This window comes from Diabrotica virgifera, chromosome 2 (genome assembly GCF_917563875.1).
Source record: "Diabrotica virgifera virgifera chromosome 2, PGI_DIABVI_V3a".
In the NCBI taxonomy this organism is placed as follows: Eukaryota; Metazoa; Arthropoda; class Insecta; order Coleoptera; family Chrysomelidae; genus Diabrotica; species Diabrotica virgifera.
In genome coordinates, this window is record NC_065444.1 from 231,058,358 (window position 1) to 231,076,299 (window position 17,942).

At 34.4% G+C, this 17,942-nt stretch overlaps 1 protein-coding gene across 5 annotated transcripts in view; it reads right to left on the reverse strand.

Moving 5' to 3' along the window:
- The window catches only part of LOC126880481 (ATPase family AAA domain-containing protein 2-like), a 168,646-nt gene extending 151,137 nt beyond the window's left edge, over positions 1-17,509 (reverse strand). The window contains exon 1 of one of the 5 annotated variants that reach the window (XM_050644343.1): positions 17,351-17,509. The gene's annotated coding sequence lies outside the window, so the exon portion shown is untranslated. The remainder of the gene's footprint in view (positions 1-17,350) is intronic. The other 4 variants (XM_050644341.1, XM_050644345.1, XM_050644344.1 and 1 more) reach the window with 4 other exon arrangements.
- Between the last annotated feature and the right edge of the window lie 433 nt (positions 17,510-17,942).

Consider the following 17,942-nt stretch of genomic DNA (forward strand, 5'->3'; position numbering starts at 1 on the left):
GGTGGACTAAGACACGTCAAACAGCTGTAAAAGCCAAACTCAGCAAGGTGCAGAGACTTGCATGTATGGGGATAACCGGATGGGAAAAGTCACGGAAGTCGTCAGAACAGTTAAAACTCGAAAAATTTGAATATTTTGGCCATGTTATGCGACACCCAAAGACATATAATATACTCCATTTAATAATAAAAGACAAGGTAGACGGAAGAAGAGGGGGTCAGGGCCTCGATTTTTGACCCTTCGCTTCGTTATCGAACGTATTCGCTTCGTATCTGTTTAGTGTACGAAGCGAATACGTTCGATAACGAAGCGAAGGGTCAAAAATTGAGGCCCAGGTCGGCGAAGAACGTCATGGATTAAAAACCTAAAAGAATGGTTTAATAGATCCTCTGCATCACTTTTCCGAGCTGCCGCCAACAAAATTACTACAGCCAATTTGATAGCCAACGCTCGATAATCGAGCACGGCACATGAAGAAGAAGATCCATACTACTCCAACAGCAGTTATGAAGGCACTACTGTGCCTGCCACCCTTTTATTTGACAAATCAAGGATGGGTAAGATTGGGAGGCTACAGAATAAAACAATCAATGAAACTTCGCAATGAAGGGACAGGGCAATGAGTACCACAAAGACTGTGACGAAGGATATATTTAATAAGGAACCGAATCACATGACAAAAAGATACAATTTCCAGAATTCATGGGGTCTATTCCAGACAGGAATGTATGGAGAAGGAAGTCCAGGAAATGGTTCTAGCTCATACCTACTACAATAAAGATGCATGCATTGATGACAGATACCACAAGTATCAAAACTTTGAACAAAGTTTTGAATGTGAAAAAATTATCCTGACGATGAGTGCTGCATTTGCAGGCCATTGACCAAAAACATGATTGCATAATCACTTTTTAGCAGTATTTGGACCTTATAAAGCGCAATACGTCGCACCAGAAAACAAAATTGAAACGAGTGGCTTAATAGATCAGAAAGGTTATGGCCACTGTATTTTGGTATTGTAAAGAAAGAATTTTAAATAATTTAGGCAAAAGTATCAATAGCCAATATTATTGTGCATTATTGGACAAATAGAAGCAGATCTCATTGAGAAACGGCCCCATATAGAGAATCAGAAAGTGTTATTTCTTCAAAACACAACATTGGTTCACAAGAGTGTTACAGCAAAAATTAATGAGTTATGCTTCAAATATATTTTTATCTGGCTTATATTCCTGATTTGGCCCCTTCCTATTATTATGTGGTCCCAAATTTGAAGAGATGGTTAGTAACCAAAAAATTCAGCTTAAACGAAGAGATCATTAATGAAACAAATGCCTAATTTGCCGCGCTTTGCATAGTATTCTGACGACATAAAGTTGAGGAAAATCACTAGTTGTTTCGAAAAAACATGTTTTTCATTTCAAATGAGGTATACTTGTCATACCACCTAGTAATTATTTTTTAAAGTTATTTGAATGGTTAGCAATGAGTTGAAATATGAAATAAATGTAGATATGAAGACACTTGTTTGAAGCTGTCCCATTTTCTCTGAGATTTTAGAAACAAAGAAATTACCAGGTTATTTAAAAAATCTTCTACAGTGAAATTGAGTAAATTAGGAAAAGAAAAAGGTACGCATTTTCTATTGACTTCCTCAGATATTCCAGTTGAAAAATAGAGGACAGTCATTTTTGGATTTTTAAATGCTTTGTTTCCTGGGGTAGGTAAGGATGTATGTATGTATGTATGTATGTATGTATGTATGTATATATTACTCATGATTGGTGTTCTCCACTTTAACAAGACATGACAAGCATGTTTTTGTAGTAGTAAAAGTATACATGCACAATATTATTAAGCATATCTCACAGATACTTATTTATTTTTAATTAACTTTTAATATCTACTATATCAACAGCATTTATACCTACACGAATTATAATGTTAAGAAAACTCATTGGTTAATACTACAACTACTGTTACATGGATTCTAATCAAAGCTAATATTATTGTTGGCTGAGTGGTTTGAAAATAAAATCATTACTTAAAGCACATTAAAAAAGCATTAGTATATGTATTGTATACAGCTCAGTATAGTCCGTCCGCTATAACTTTTCCCATGCGGTACGATTCATTTTCAAGCAAATTAAGTCAAAACATAAATTGAAACGAACGTCGATGTGTGTATACATTTTGTATACTGTATTGTATACTATATACTACACACATCGGCGTACGTTTCACTTTCTGTTTTGACTTAATTTGGTTGAAAATGAATTGTACCGCATGGGAAAAGTTATAGCGGACAGACTTTATATAATTAATCAACAATAAACATTTTTTTACAATTTTCTTGTTACCACAAACAGTATATTAGTACCTATTTACAAAAACAAGGGAGAAATTCAGCAACATACAAACTATACGGTTCTAAAACTATTTAGTCACACCATGAAAATATGGAAGAGAGTATGTAATTTGATAAACGGCTACGTACAGAAGCCAAAACATCCGATAATCAGTTTGTCTTTATGCAGGGCAGATCAACAACAGAAACAATTTTCATTATACGGCAGTTGATTGAAAAATACAGGAATAAAAACAAACGCTCAGGTAGTATTCATTGATCTTGAAAAATCATATGATAGAGTTCCTCGAAGGATTCTGTGGTTGGGGTGAGCACTCAATAAGAAAGGAGTTGCCGGTGAATATGTAAAGATTGGGAGAGATATGTATGAGGGAGTAACATGGGATTTAACAACGAGGGATATTGCTAATTTAACACAGTCTACGTTGCGCTATTTTCACCTTGCTATTTTGACAGAATTGAAATTTCTCAGACATTTCATAAATACAGATATTGCTTAACATTGTAGTACCAGTATTTTTACAGCTCGATTAATATATACTTGTTTTTCTAATTTGAATGCAATTTAAAATGGATCAAGACTTAGAAGCTCTCATTTTGGTCAATGCTAATAATGAAGACCTGGAGTTTATCATCTTGCATAACATTTAGATGGAAGGAAGTTTTAGATTTTCTTCCAAATATCGAGCAAGAGAAACAAATGATCCATGAGGGTTCTTATAATAAAAGATTTTCCTGTTGCACTCTTCATGTTTTCCTGAACTGACATCCAATTTTCCAGATATGTCAATTGATTTTAACACAAATCGTCGTCAGACATAAATTTGATTAATTTGCTACTGTCTGAGGTACTCATTTTAGAAAATGATTACAAATAAATGAAAGAGAAACAACAAACATAACGTGAGAAAGAAAACAGCGCAACGATACTACTCAGTGTGGTGGCTCCCCTAATAACGGCAGGTCGTATTTCACATCTGTGCATGCTCTACTGTCAAAATAACATGTGCTGTAATACAGCAAGGTCAAAAGTAACTCTGCAATATCTCTCTATTGTACGGAATATACTGATAAATTTAATTTGAAAGTAGAATTGCACCAAGGCTCGATGCTTGTTCCTTATTTATTCTCATTAGTTTTGGATCAGATATCAGCTGAACTACAGATAAACATTCCTGGTGCTTAATGTATGCTGAGAATGTAATGTTAATATTCTACAGTGATTAATAACTATGTGGTAAAGCAAACACATAGTTTTTTAAATAGGACACCTTGTATATTTTCTCATATTTCGACCAACCTTCTTCTTTACATGGATCATATTGTAAATGCTTTTGTCGACGGTTTACAAGTGGACTCCATTTATACTGATCTGGCCAAAACTCTCGATAAGGTAATCATTGCCTTTTATTGCATAAATTGGAATGTTTTGGTGTGAGTGGTAAACTTCTTTGCTGGTTGAAAACTTACTTGCGGGACAGGTCTTTATATGTCAAACTGAATGGTTTCACTTCTAATGAGTATTTTCCACTCCCAGGAGTGCCTCAGGGGTCCCACTTGGGACCTTTATTGTTTGCAGTTTTTATTGACGATGCTATTAAATCATTGACTGACTGCGAAGTTTTGGCATATGCCGATGACATAAAGTTGTTTTGTTCTGTTCGGGATTACTCTGATTGTGCTAGGCTACAGAAATCTCTCGACTTATTTGCGAATTGGTGTGATAATAACAGATTAGTCATTAATCGTGACAAGTGTCAGGTTATCCAGCTTCATCGATCAGTGGAAATGGTAGATTTTGATTACAATTTGGATGATTTTTTGATTGAGGGAGTCACTAGCGTCAAGGATCTTGGTGTCATTTTTCAGAGAGACTTATCCTTTAATTTGCATATTGATTTTATTTGTAATAAGGCTCTTAGGCAGCTAGGGTTTATTAAGAGGCATACAAGGGATTTTCATACCATTTCTTCGCTGAGAATTTTATACTGTTCTCTGGTCCGATCTCAACTTGAAAATTCCACTATAATCTGGTCTCCCTTTGTCCAATCCTCTTTTCAAAAGTTGGAGAGAGTGCAAAGATGGTTCTTTATGCAGTGTGCCTTTAAATTACACAGACCTTATTCATATTCTGATATGGTGAGATACTTAGAACTTGATCCTCTCTCTACTAGATGAGTTAATTTCGATCTCATCTTCATTTTTAAATTAGTTAACGGAATTATACATTCACCTGAACTGCTTCAATTGGTTTGTTTCCACATTCCTTCCCGTGTCCTTCGTGAGAATACACTATTTCATATTTCTTTTCGTCGAACTAATTATTCTGTGAATATAAGTCTGGTCAGACTTCTTGCTCATGCTAATCGGTTGCCCCATGAGACAGATTTTTTTAACTTGTCCGTAAGTGCCTTTAAACACGTGACCAGACACCTCGTAACGCGACAGTTCGTAACCGGACAGTTGGTAACGGACAATTCGTATCAGCAACAGTTCGTAACGGCGACAGTTCGTAACTAGGCAAATTCGTAACGGACAATTCGTAACGTCCAAATTGAATTATTCTGTTTATTTTTGTTAATGTCGAAACTAGTGACAAAGAAAACACTCTCAGAATATAGGAAAAAATACAGACATGCTATACATAAGGCAAAGATTAAATCTAATGATGATTTTATATTAAACTCTAACAACCGTCAACAGGCTATGTGGTCCCTAATAAACTCAAGATGTAAGAATTTACCAATAAAAAATTCATCACTCAATGCAAATAGTTTTAATGATTTCTTCTGTGGTATTGCTGAAAATGTAATAAATACACTTAATCATACTGACCAATCATTCAATACATACCTTAGTTTTATACCACATGCTCCTTCATTCGCCTCTAATCATTGCTCCTTCGGATTTGAGCCAACAAATTTGGAGAAAGTTGTAAAAGCAATTGAAGAATTAAAAAATAGCCAGAGCAAGGACCCGGATGGAATGAACACAAAAATAATCAAGGCAATTAAACACAACATTAGCTTACCTTTAACTAAACTAATAAACTACTCAATTTCATCCTGCATTTTTCCTTCAGTGTTTAAAACTGCGAAAGTCATACCTCTCTTTAAACGTAAAGGTTCGGCTGATGATCATAATAACTTTCGTCCAATTTCTCTTTTGCCAATTCTTTCCAAAGTGTTTGAGAGAATCCTAAAGAAGCAGATCAATGACTATTTTGAATCTAATCGGCTTTTTGCAGTGCAGCAATTTGGATTTAGAAAAAACAAAACAACAACACTTGCTATCGATCATTTTACAGGCAGTATTTTGGAAGGATTTGAAAACTTTCTTGATACCCTTGCCTCGTTCCTTGATCTTACTAAAGCTTTTGATTGTGTCACTCATAGTATTCTTCTTAAAAAATTACATGCCTATAATTTTCCTCCTATGTCTATTCAATTGATTGAGTCTTATCTATCAGATAGATTTCAATATGTGTTTTTTAACCAGCTTAAATCTGATAAAAAACCTTTGATGTATGGAGTGCCTCAAGGGTCAGTTCTAGGTCCAATATTATTTCTCATTTATATAAATGACTTGGGATTTTCACAAGAGGGCCCGGTAAGCACAGTCCTATTTGCTGATGATACTACATGCTATCAAAGTTACCACCCTTCCCAAATCAGTGATATTGATCTTGAGACCACAGAGAGCAATTTGTTCCAATGGTTTTTGGCAAATCGTCTCTCTCTCAATAACTCAAAATCACAAACAGTGAACTTTACCCTAAGACATAACACCATTACACATCCCATTTTAACAGATTGTTCACAGGAAGCTAAATTTCTTGGTGTTTATCTTGATCAAGGACTCACTTGGGAACGGCACATACTGAAACTTTCCCAAAAGCTCTCAAGCCAACTCTTTTTATTTAGAAACCTATCTAAGGTTACCTCCCTTCAAACCCTTCTTACATCATATCACAGCAACTTTCACTCACGACTAACTTACGCAATCCTTTCCTGGGGACACTCTTGCCATATAGATAAGGTGTTTGGTCAGCAGAGAAAGTGTATTCGCATAATCACAGGTCAGGGTTATCGGGACGATTGTAGGCAGTCTTTCAGAAACCTGAGGATTCTCACACTACCTTCTGTGTACATTATGCAGTGCCTGTTGTATGTTCATCAAAATGTAGATCTGTATAAAACACAACAGCATACTTATCAGACTAGAAATCATGATGCCCTTGTACCAGACTTCAGTCGACTTGAGAGGACCAGAAATGGAACCAGATACCTAGCATTGAAATTTTATAACTGTATACCAATATCTATTAAAAGTCTTGATTTTAACCAATTTAAGAGACAAATTAAAAATTATCTTCTGATGGGTGCTTTCTACTCATTTGAGGAGTACTTCAGATCTAAATTTTGTTTTGTCCTGTAATTTAATTAGTGTTTAGTTTTTAAATTTTAGTAATAGGTTTTTTTTTTTTACTGAAGTACTGTCAACTTTTAATGTAATTTTAGACAATTTTAATTATTGCTGACCTGTAAAAGTACATTATTACCAATAAATACTCTACTCTACTCTAACTAACTGTTATCACAGTTATAATTGAATTTATCTTTATTAATTTAACGAATCAGTATGGGGATAAACATGTTTAACACATTTTATATTTCGTGTTTCAGAGTACCTATATTAAAAGTCTTTAAACAGAACCAAATATTTAAATACATACAAAATTTTAATAATATTCTTAAAAGTTTATTCCTTTTATTGTTCCTTAAATTACAAGTTATGATGTACTTGTACTTGATTATATTTGTACAAGTACAAATTATGGTTCAAGTTCCTATCTCTCTAAGACTATTAAATTAGCAAACACATTGTCTCCGCAAATTGATTTCTTTGTGAACGACTTTACTGCGTTTTCCACACAATTACATTTATACTTAATTTAATGTTCTAATTTCAAGACTGATTTGTCAACTACTGTTATTGTCTTTGTTCTAGGATAAGTTGTATTTGTCAATTTCAAAATGTTCTAGCTCTCAATTGTTAAATGAGAGCAAGTAATTTTATTCTTTATTATTGTTTGTTATGTATTTACCAATTTTGTACCTACTAGATCTTATTTTTCTAATTTGTGTGACATTTTAATTTAATTGTATTATGTACTAATGGACTTCGGTCCGTAAATAAATAATAAAAATAAATAAATTTGCATATACAGTAAAACCTGTGTTACCGGCCACTTGCCAAAAACGGCCACCTGCACTAACGGCCAGTTTAAAAATTCTCCAAACCAATTACAATAAAACCTGTGTTACTGGCCACCTGCCAAAAAGGCCACTTGTACTAACGACCAGTTTAAAAATTCTCCAAACCAATTATATGTAGACTACAAAAACTGGCAATACCGGCCACCTTTCTATATCGGCCAATAGTTCTTTCATTTTTAGTGGCCGTTACTCACAGGTTTTACTGTACCTGTACCTAGACAAAGGAATAATGAAGTACAGTAGAGTACGAATACGAATTGTCCGTTACCAATTGTCCGGTTACGAACTGTCACGTTACGAGATGTCATGGAACACTTTAAACAATCTCTGAAGCGTTAAATTTAATTGTAATTCTACATACATATTTATTTTATGATTTTGTATTTTATTTAGTATTTGTTTGTAATTTTTATAAATGTTGCTTAATTGTATATTTTTTGTCAATGGGCTTGCCCCGTTTATTAACAATAAATAAATATTTAAATTGCCTTCATAATTCCTGTTCTTATAATATGAAGTTTCACCCTACTATTCAGGGTATTTAATGGGTTATGATAATTTTTATTTTGAAATCGTTATGAAATGAACACCCCATATAATGAAGAAATACATAAATAATTATTCATTTTACATAAATCATTGATGAATATTTTAATACAAAAGCTAATTACGCTTTTCATTTCTTCTTTCTTCTCCTTCTTCCTCTTTATATAAGCAATTCTGCTTGTCACTCATATCTTTTGCGCAGTTGTCTGATACTTCTTCTGTTGATTGGAGATTTATCTCTTGCTATTTTGACCACACGGGTCTCCCCCACTCTGCTTATGTGATTCTTTTTCCTATTTAGTGTTCATTCGTTTACACTGTACGTTACATTTTCTTCGAATGTCTTCACTGCTCTTTTGAAATTGCAGCGTATTTCCTGTAATTCTTCTCAGTACAGTAAGGTCTCTTTTTATGCAGATTTTTTTAATGTGATTTTGAAGTTGTGAGGTTTGTATTTCATTCAAAAATTTCTATTATTAATAACTATTATAATTAATATTAACTATTCACCTCCAGATATCAGTAAAGTCAGCGTTTGCACTTTGATTTGGGGATTCCACTTGTTACATGATGTCACTATGACATCATTCTGAGTTTCACATTGAAAGGTATAACTTGTACCTAGTTGTTTTGAAAATAAATTTTCTCTTAGCGTTGCTTCGTTCATTTTTATAAGTGACGAGTTTAAATTTGGCTGATTTCAAGTTGAAGTATAAAGCCGCATCCTCACTAGTAAAAATTTACAAGTCAGATATTATTACAGAATACACTAAATTTTCGGCTAAATTCACCGTAAAAAATACACTAGAACTAGTTAATAAAATACAACATTTTCAATTGCCCAACAACTCCAGACTAATTTCATTTGACGTAAAAAATCTTTTTCCTAGTGTTCCTCCTACAGAAACTTTTGTTTTAGTTAAAAATCTTTTAGACCATAATAATACAAATCCGATCATTGCATCTGAAATTTTACACCTCCTTGAAATTTGCATAAATGAAGACTATTTTGAATTCAATAATCAAATATACACAAACAACAGTGCAGGACTTATAATGGGTAATCCTCTAAGCCCATTACTATCAGATATATTTATGAACCAACTTGAAACAACAATTTCTAAACATCCCGTATTTAAACAGTTCTTATACTGGTGGAGATACGTGGATGATATACTAGTATGCTTTACAGGAACTAACAGACAACTTGACCAATTTCTATCATACATTAATTCATCATCATCAATGGTGCTACAGCCCTATGAAAGAGCCTCGACCTTCCCAAGTCTATTACGCCAGTCAGTCCTATCCATAGTTCAGCTTTGGCTTTCGTAGTATCAACATCGTTAGCGGCGATTGCTTCGAAAATTAGATCCAGTTTTTGTTGATTGCCATTATCGTTATCAGTTAAAAATAAAACAACTGATAAATATACAATTTTTATCATTTAATTGTGTGGAATTTTAAATAGAAAAATGGTATATGTTTAATTGAACAACTTTCACGAGATGCAAGGAACCAGTGACGGCCCGTCTGCAGGGGATCCACATAATTTTCAAGGTAACAATAATGTAAATTATTTTATACCACAATATCCATACAACATTCCGCTCCAAAATCAATGGCAGGGCCAAAGCCAGCTACAATCACACCAACCACAAGCTTTATTTTTTCAACAACATTACCCACAAATTGCATATGGTCAATCTCAAGCACAGACAACAAATATGTTGGTTGATCAAATGGCAACTGCTGCAAATTACACACAACCACCCACACAGTTAGCATACCAACAACCTACTACAGGTAACTACGTCCCACAACAGATGTCTTTTCCATCAACATCGAGATATCCGGATTTGCCAACGCAAAACACTCCCATCAATAAAGCATGCCATGTCTCTAAGCGAAATGATGAAATCAAACTCTCTGAGGAACCAAAAGAAAATGAACCAGAAGTAGAAGAGCTCTACGAACCAAACCAATTCCAAACAATAAAATCACGGAGCAAACGCAAACGAAGCAGAGACAGCCCACAGAATAACTCGAAATCAGCAAAAACTATGACCATAAGTAACAAAGTTGAACTGAGCAATCGTTTTGATATACTACAAGATACTGAGGGAGATCAAAACGAAACCACAAACGACAACAAAAGTACCACAAAGAAAGTAAGCATTCCACCATTTATACTATACGGGGTGAATAAAAATGCCCCAAACCTGCTAAAGCTAATTGAAACAGTAACAACTGATTTTACATATCGCTTACTTTACGATAACAAAATGAAAATACAAGCCAATAGTGTTGAAAATTATAAAAAAATTAAAACACTACTGGATGAAAATAAGATTGTAAGACATACATACAAATTACCAGAAGAAAAACTTTTTCGAGTAGTTTTGAGAAACCTCCACCACAGTACAGACACCAATGAAATAATAACAGCGCTAAAAGAAAAAGGTCACATGGTTCATCAAATATTGAATGTTAGAGACAAACGAACCAAGGAGCCAAAAAACTTATTCTTTATAGACCTCCAACGAAACGAAAAAAATAAAGAAATCTATGACATCAAAATATTACTGCATGCAGTGGTTAGATTCGAAATGCCATATAAAAAGCAAGAAATAGTCCAGTGCAAGAGATGTCAGAATTATGGACACACTAGAAATCAATGTACACAGCAATTTCGATGTGTTAAATGTGCAGGACTACACGATTATAGACAGTGCACAAAGAAAAAAGAGGATGGTAAGCCACCCAAATGTTCTCTTTGCGGAGGAGCGCATCCATCAAACTACAAAGGGTGCCAGGTATATCTTGATATCATAAATCGTAGATTTCCTCAAAACAGAAGTGCGCCTGGCAAAATAAACACACCCCAACCAGCCAAAATAACAAAACATAGTAACACAAATGAAGAAAGGTCAATAGCTATGACGTATGCAGAAGCTGCGGCAGAACATGTAGTGTTACCAACAAATACAAACGCGCAACCAAATGCCTCAGCAAATGATTTTCAAGTAATAGCATTTCTACAACACCAAAACAATTACCTCCAGCAACAAAACAGACAACTGCAGCTAACAATTGAAAAACAACAAGCTTCAATCAACGACTTAATACTAGAGGTTAAAAAACTAAGATTGGAGGTAAAACAAGACAGGGAAACTAGAGTATAGATGGCACAGTTATTCAAAATTGCTCTTTGGAATGCTAATGGTGTATTGAACCATAAAAATGAATTGCAGATATTTTTAGAGTCTCATAAAATAGATATAATGCTAATCTCAGAATCCCACCTAACTTCTAACACTAATTTCAAGATATATGGATATACCAGTTATAATGCAGCTCACCCTGATGCCGTTAGACTAGCAAGAGCAGGAGCCATGGTCCTAATAAAGGATGGCATTAAACACCATTTGGCTGACAAAGTAGAAGAAACATACCTCCAAGCAGTCAGCTTAGTCATAGAGGATTGGATAGGGCCAATAGCGGTTTCAGCTGTCTACTGTCCTCCTAATTATCCACCTAACAAAGAAGCATTCACCAACCTCTTCAAAAGTCTTGGCAATAGATTCCTAGCAGGGGGTGACTACAATGCTAAACATACCAGCTGGGGATCTCGGCTTACAGCACCCGGTAGAGGCAGAATACTCCATCAAGTAAAACAGGAATTAAAACTAGACCATCTATCTACATATCGACCAACCTACTGGCCAACAGATCATCGAAAAATACCTGACTGCCTAGACTTCTTCATTACAAAAGGTTTTGCACAAGGATACCTAGACATACAGTCAAATTTTGATATTGCCTCTGATCATACACCAGTAATTGCTACAATTAACTCTTCGGTAGTATTAAAAGAAAAACCGATAACCTTATGCAATAACAAAACTCATTGGGATCTATTCCGGGATAAAATTGAAGAAAAGCTAAACCTAGCTATATCCTTAAAAAATGCAAAAGAACTCGAAGATGCGGTGGAGTACTTCACAACACTGGTCCAAGGGGCTGCAAGGGAATCAACCCCTACCACAACACCAAAGCAAAAACAACTAAACTGCCCCTTAAATGTCAGAGAGATGATTAACGAAAAGAGAAGACTAAGAAACATCTGGCAAAGAACAAGGCACCCAGATGATAGACGAAGATACAATCGAGCTGCAAGGCAACTAAAAGAAACACTTAGAAGACTCAAAAATAAATCATTTACAGAATATCTACAGAACTTATCACCCTCAGCCGATACTAACTATAGTCTCTGGAAAGCCACAAAACACCTAAAACAGCCACGAGATCAAATCCCACCAATTAGAAAATCTGATGGTACCTGGGCCAAAACAGATGGAGAAAAGGTAGAAGTTTTCGGTAGATATTTGGAGGAAGTATTTCAACCGTTACCACCTGCAAACGGAATTAATGACGACGAAATATATGCATTCCTTGATGAAAACGAGCAACAAATGGAGCCTATTAAAAACTTCACAATACAAGAAACTTACGACGTTATAAAAAATCACCTAGACCCCAAGAAGGCACCTGGCTATGACCTGCTTACCGGCCAAATATTAAAAGAACTTCCTAGAAAAGCAGTCGTTATGTTGACGCAACTCTTCAACGCAGTTCTAAGACTGAAGTACTTCCCTGCACAATGGAAGGTAGCAGAAATCATATTAATTCATAAACAGGGAAAACAGCCAAATGAACCTAGCTCCTATCGACCAATCAGTTTACTACCAGTCTTGTCAAAAATAATGGAAAAGTTACTGATGAAGAGACTGATGGAAACTGTCGCAGCAAAAAGCTTAATCCCAGACTACCAATTTGGGTTTCGTCAGAAACACTCGACAGTAGAACAAGTGCATCGTGTTGTTAACACAATCATCAAAGCATTCGAAGATAAAAGTTACTGTGAATCAGCTTTTTTGGATGTGAGCAAAGCCTTTGACAAGGTGTGGCATGAGGGACTCCTTTACAAATTAAAAAAGCAGCTACCAACAACAATATATTTGATTCTAAAATCCTACTTAGAAGAACGATACTTCAGAGTCAGATACGAAAATGAAGTAACTAAACTACGCATCATCAAATCAGGAGTCCCACAAGGGAGTGTCTTAGGCCCAGTCTTATACCTACTCTTCACAGCTGATCTGCCATGTACTGATGACACAGTCACCTCTACGTTTGCTGATGACACAGCTATATTAGCAGTAAACAGAAATCCTGAAGTAGCAGCGACAACGCTACAAACCAGTCTCAACAATATAGCAATGTGGGCAAGGAAATGGCGAATTACAATAAATGAAAGTAAATCTGCACACATAACATTCACAAAATGCCATGGTGAAACGCCAAGCATTACATTCAACAATGAACGAATACCTAAAACAGACAGCGTAAAATATTTGGGGATACACCTGGACAAACATCTAACCTGGCGTACCCACATATGGAAAAAAAGAAAGCAGCTGGATACTAAATGGAAAAAGCTGTACTGGCTCCTTGGCAGAAAATCACAATTATCATTGCGGAACAAATTACTAGCGTACAATACCGTTCTCAAACCAGTATGGACCTATGGAATCCAGTTATGGGGAACAGCATCTAAATCGAACATTGCTATCATCGAGAGATTCCAGTCAAAAGCCCTGCGCAGTATAGTAGATGCTCCTTGGTTCGTAACAAACCGAGACATTTATAATGATCTAGAGATGCCAACAGTTACTGCAGTGACTAAACAGCTTAGCACAAACTACCTAAGACGCTTAGAGCAACATCCAAACACACTGGCAATTAATCTGCTTGACAACAGCGAAGAAACCCGAAGGCTGAAAATAAGAACACCCTTGGATCTACCATTCCAACAGCAATAATTGTACATATGAAATTAATTTTAAATTGTGATAGTTTTATTTTATTTTTTAATATCAATGTAATAATGTAAAGTTACAAATTTTTATTGTTTTTAACATAAATGTAAGAATGTAAAAGTGCATACAGAGAGTGGATCATTGGACAAACTCTCTCTCACGACATTGTACCAATCAACATGTATGCTTATTGTTATTGTATGATGTAACAGATTGCAAAATAAACATTAAACAAAAAAAAAAAAAGTCCTATCCATTGCCAACCGTTGCCAGTTTGCTGCGCCTATTTTTCTTCCATCCTCATCTACACCATCTTTCCATCTAAGTTTTGGTCAACCCCTATTTCTACTTCCCACAGGTTGTGACATAAGGATTCTTCTAGGAGGGTTGTTATGCTGTGATCTTGCTAGATGTCCTGCATATCTTAGTCGTCCTATTCTTATAAGAGATACTACGTCTTTTCCACCAAATATATGTTTATATCTGTGGTATACCTCGTAGTTGTACCTCCTCCTCCAAATACCATTTTCACAGATGCCACCGAATATGCCTCTCAGGATCCTTCGTTCAAATATAAGCAGAAGGTTTTCATCTGCCTTGGAGATGGTCCATGTCTCCGATCCATATGTCAACACTGGTTGTATAAGGGTTTTGTATATGGTTATTTTTGTTTTTTGGCTTAAGTTTCTGCTTCTCATATGTCTACTGAGTCCAAAATAGCATTTGTTCGCTAGGATTATCCTTCGCTTGATTTCTTCTGTCATGACGTTTTCCTTGGTGATCAGGGAGCCTAAGTATGTGAATTTGTCCACCACTTCAAATGTAGAGTTATCATTATTATACATTAATTCACTTCATACTAATATTGAGTTTACAATAGAAACAGAACAGAATAATTCCATAAACTTTCTAGATGTAACGATTACCAGACTACACAACAAACATGAGTTCTCCGTATATCATAAACCTATCCATACTGACACAACTATACACAATGCATCATCCCATCCTACACAACACAAATTAGCAGCCTACCATAGCATGATACATAGACTGACAGAAATTCCCATGACAAAAAATAACTTCGAGATAGAACTAAACATCATTAAACAAATAGCAGTAAACAACGGCTATAACGAACAAACAGTTAACAAAATTTTAAATCAAAAACTCCATAAGAAAGCCCTGAAATTAGTGTATCCACCACCACAGAAAGAACCCAGTACCTTCTGCTCTCTCACATATACTAGCAAGATAACAACAAAAATAGCCAGATACATAAAAAAGAAAGGAATAATACCAGCTTTCAGAACTAACAACAACTTAAGCAAATATATTAAGAACAATAAAAGCTGAAAGAGAAAGCAACTACAGAGTGGTGTGTACAAACTAACTTGTGGTGACTGTCTGAAAACATACATCGGTCAAACTGGCAGAACTTTTGACAAACGGATAGCAGAACACAAAAGGGCTTTCAACAATAGAAAAACAGACACTTCTACATACGCACTTCACCTTCTAGATCATAATCATTCTTTCAATGAAGAGTTTCAAATTCTGCATATCCAAAATAAAGGCCTTAAGCTATCTTTTTTAGAATCTATGGAAATTAATAAACTGAAAAATACAGATATAATTCTGAATGACCAACTCGAGACAAAAAGCTCCCCACTCCTCAACCTTTTCAGTTAAAGACTTAAAAAGGCAAACACATTGTAAATTATATCACTTGAGAAAGGCACTCTACCGAAACAGCTGTAGTCCCATAGTTGTAAATAATAAATTTTGTGGAAGTATAGAAAACAAAAGTTTTCAGTGTTTTATTGTGAGATACAACGAACCAGCTGTTCGTCACAAATATTTTAATTCTCGAGGTAAATTGTGCTAATTTTAGACACACACAACACACACGCTCCATCGGTTGTCGGTTTTTGAGCAAAGATAAAAGGATTTGCGTCGAATACAGTTTGCAGTGTGAAAGAATGATAAACTGTTGTGAGATTTAAATTACGTTTATCTACTAAACTTACATATATGTAACAAAAGGTAGACATTTTGCAAACTTTTGTTCTATATAGTTTTTTCCAAGAAGGCTATTTTAGAGAAAAAGAAGTGCTTGTGTTTTTATTCTTACATTTGTTGCTAATTGTTATATTTTTGTTATGTAGTATATTTTTTTGTATGACATTTTTTAAATATGTGCCCTACATTTATTTTGTACAATACATGTACTGAAAATACCTAGGTGTGGCTTTTATTTGCATTTTAGTTGTTGGTGTATGTATAGAATACACTGAGCATGTAGTTATGCCTAATGAACAGACACCAGTAGTTAGGTTAAAACTCTAGAAGTTGAGTGTAAATAAAAGATCAAAAGGAAAAAATAGAATTCGATAAATTTATAAAAGTAAGTTCATATTCTGTCACATTTAATTATTTGTTTTAACTTGCTTTATTGTAAATAAATTATTTACAGGTTCACTCATCTACACATACACATCTGTCAACCATTTTGATGCTTAACTTTACAACCTTGTCTAATGTTAATTTCTTTATACCATTGTGGTTTTTACATCCTCTTATATAAATATAGAATAACTATGATTTCTTCTTAAAATAAATCAAATAGTGAATATTATGTATGCAGAAATTAGAAGTTAATAAACATTAGATCTGACAGGCAAATAAGTATCTACCATGCATTTAAAAGTAATCTACATTTCACATATTTTCTAATGAATGCATACATAACGTGCAACATTGAATAATGTGATCAGGTTTTAGTAAATAACATCTAATATGAAGACAAAAGTTGTTCCAAGGAATGTATTCCTTGGTTGTTCTGTTTACATGAATGGAACATTAATAAAAGATATTCTCTTGTTTAAAAAAGGTAGTAACTAAAGAAAATGGGTAGTTTATTATATTAATCTTTTCACTACATGTCTTTGCACATTCTGTTTAACTTCAGAATATCAGGAAAATCAATTGAACTAAACGTTTAGAAAAAAAATCGGATATTAGAAGGTCGATTCCATTATAGAAATAGTAATGACTGAAGTAGGAGCAGAATAATAAAAACTATATTCATGTTTCCTTCTGTAGAATTAAGTTTGCAGTAAACCATTTATTATTCAACGGTTATAGATAAAAACAATAATAAAATACCAAACTATGGCGTTATTTGAAAAGCTAAAGCAAATAGTCACATCATGCACTCACTTTGTTAAAGCATATTTACGTGCTTTCAACCGGTATTATCAATAAAAACTTACCCAAAATGTAAAATAATAATTTAAAAACTGTTTTTAATATTAAGATAGAACAAAAGATACCTCCTTCGTCTACTTCGGCTCTTTTTAACGACAAAAAGCTTTCACTATTTCACTTTGACTTTGTCGTCCTATAACGAACAGAACACATCTTTGCAAATTAAAAATACTTGTCAACGTCAACTGTCAACCGTCTATCCGTTTCTGTGATTTCTATGGATTTAATCAGACTTGATTTGTCCATGTCACAGAAAAATAACATAATCAAATTTTTCAATGTATGTGCTTTTAAAAAAATATAAATGTTGAAATTGCTATATAATATTGTGGAACAGCTTTTAAGTAATCGCTTTTTATATATAATATAATTGCGAACTGGCCACGTTACAATTTTACATCTCCAAGTAGCGCAAAAGTTTAAATGGTTCCTCGTTGCAGTGTTGCCTAAGTTTCATTATTTCCTTAGGTTCAAAGTCTTCTTTGCCGGATCGGTACTCATCCGAAATGATTCGAAGTACCGCGGTCGTTAGAATAAAATACACGATTCTTTATAGACATATAGACATAATGAAGCCTACTTTACCTAATAGGACAC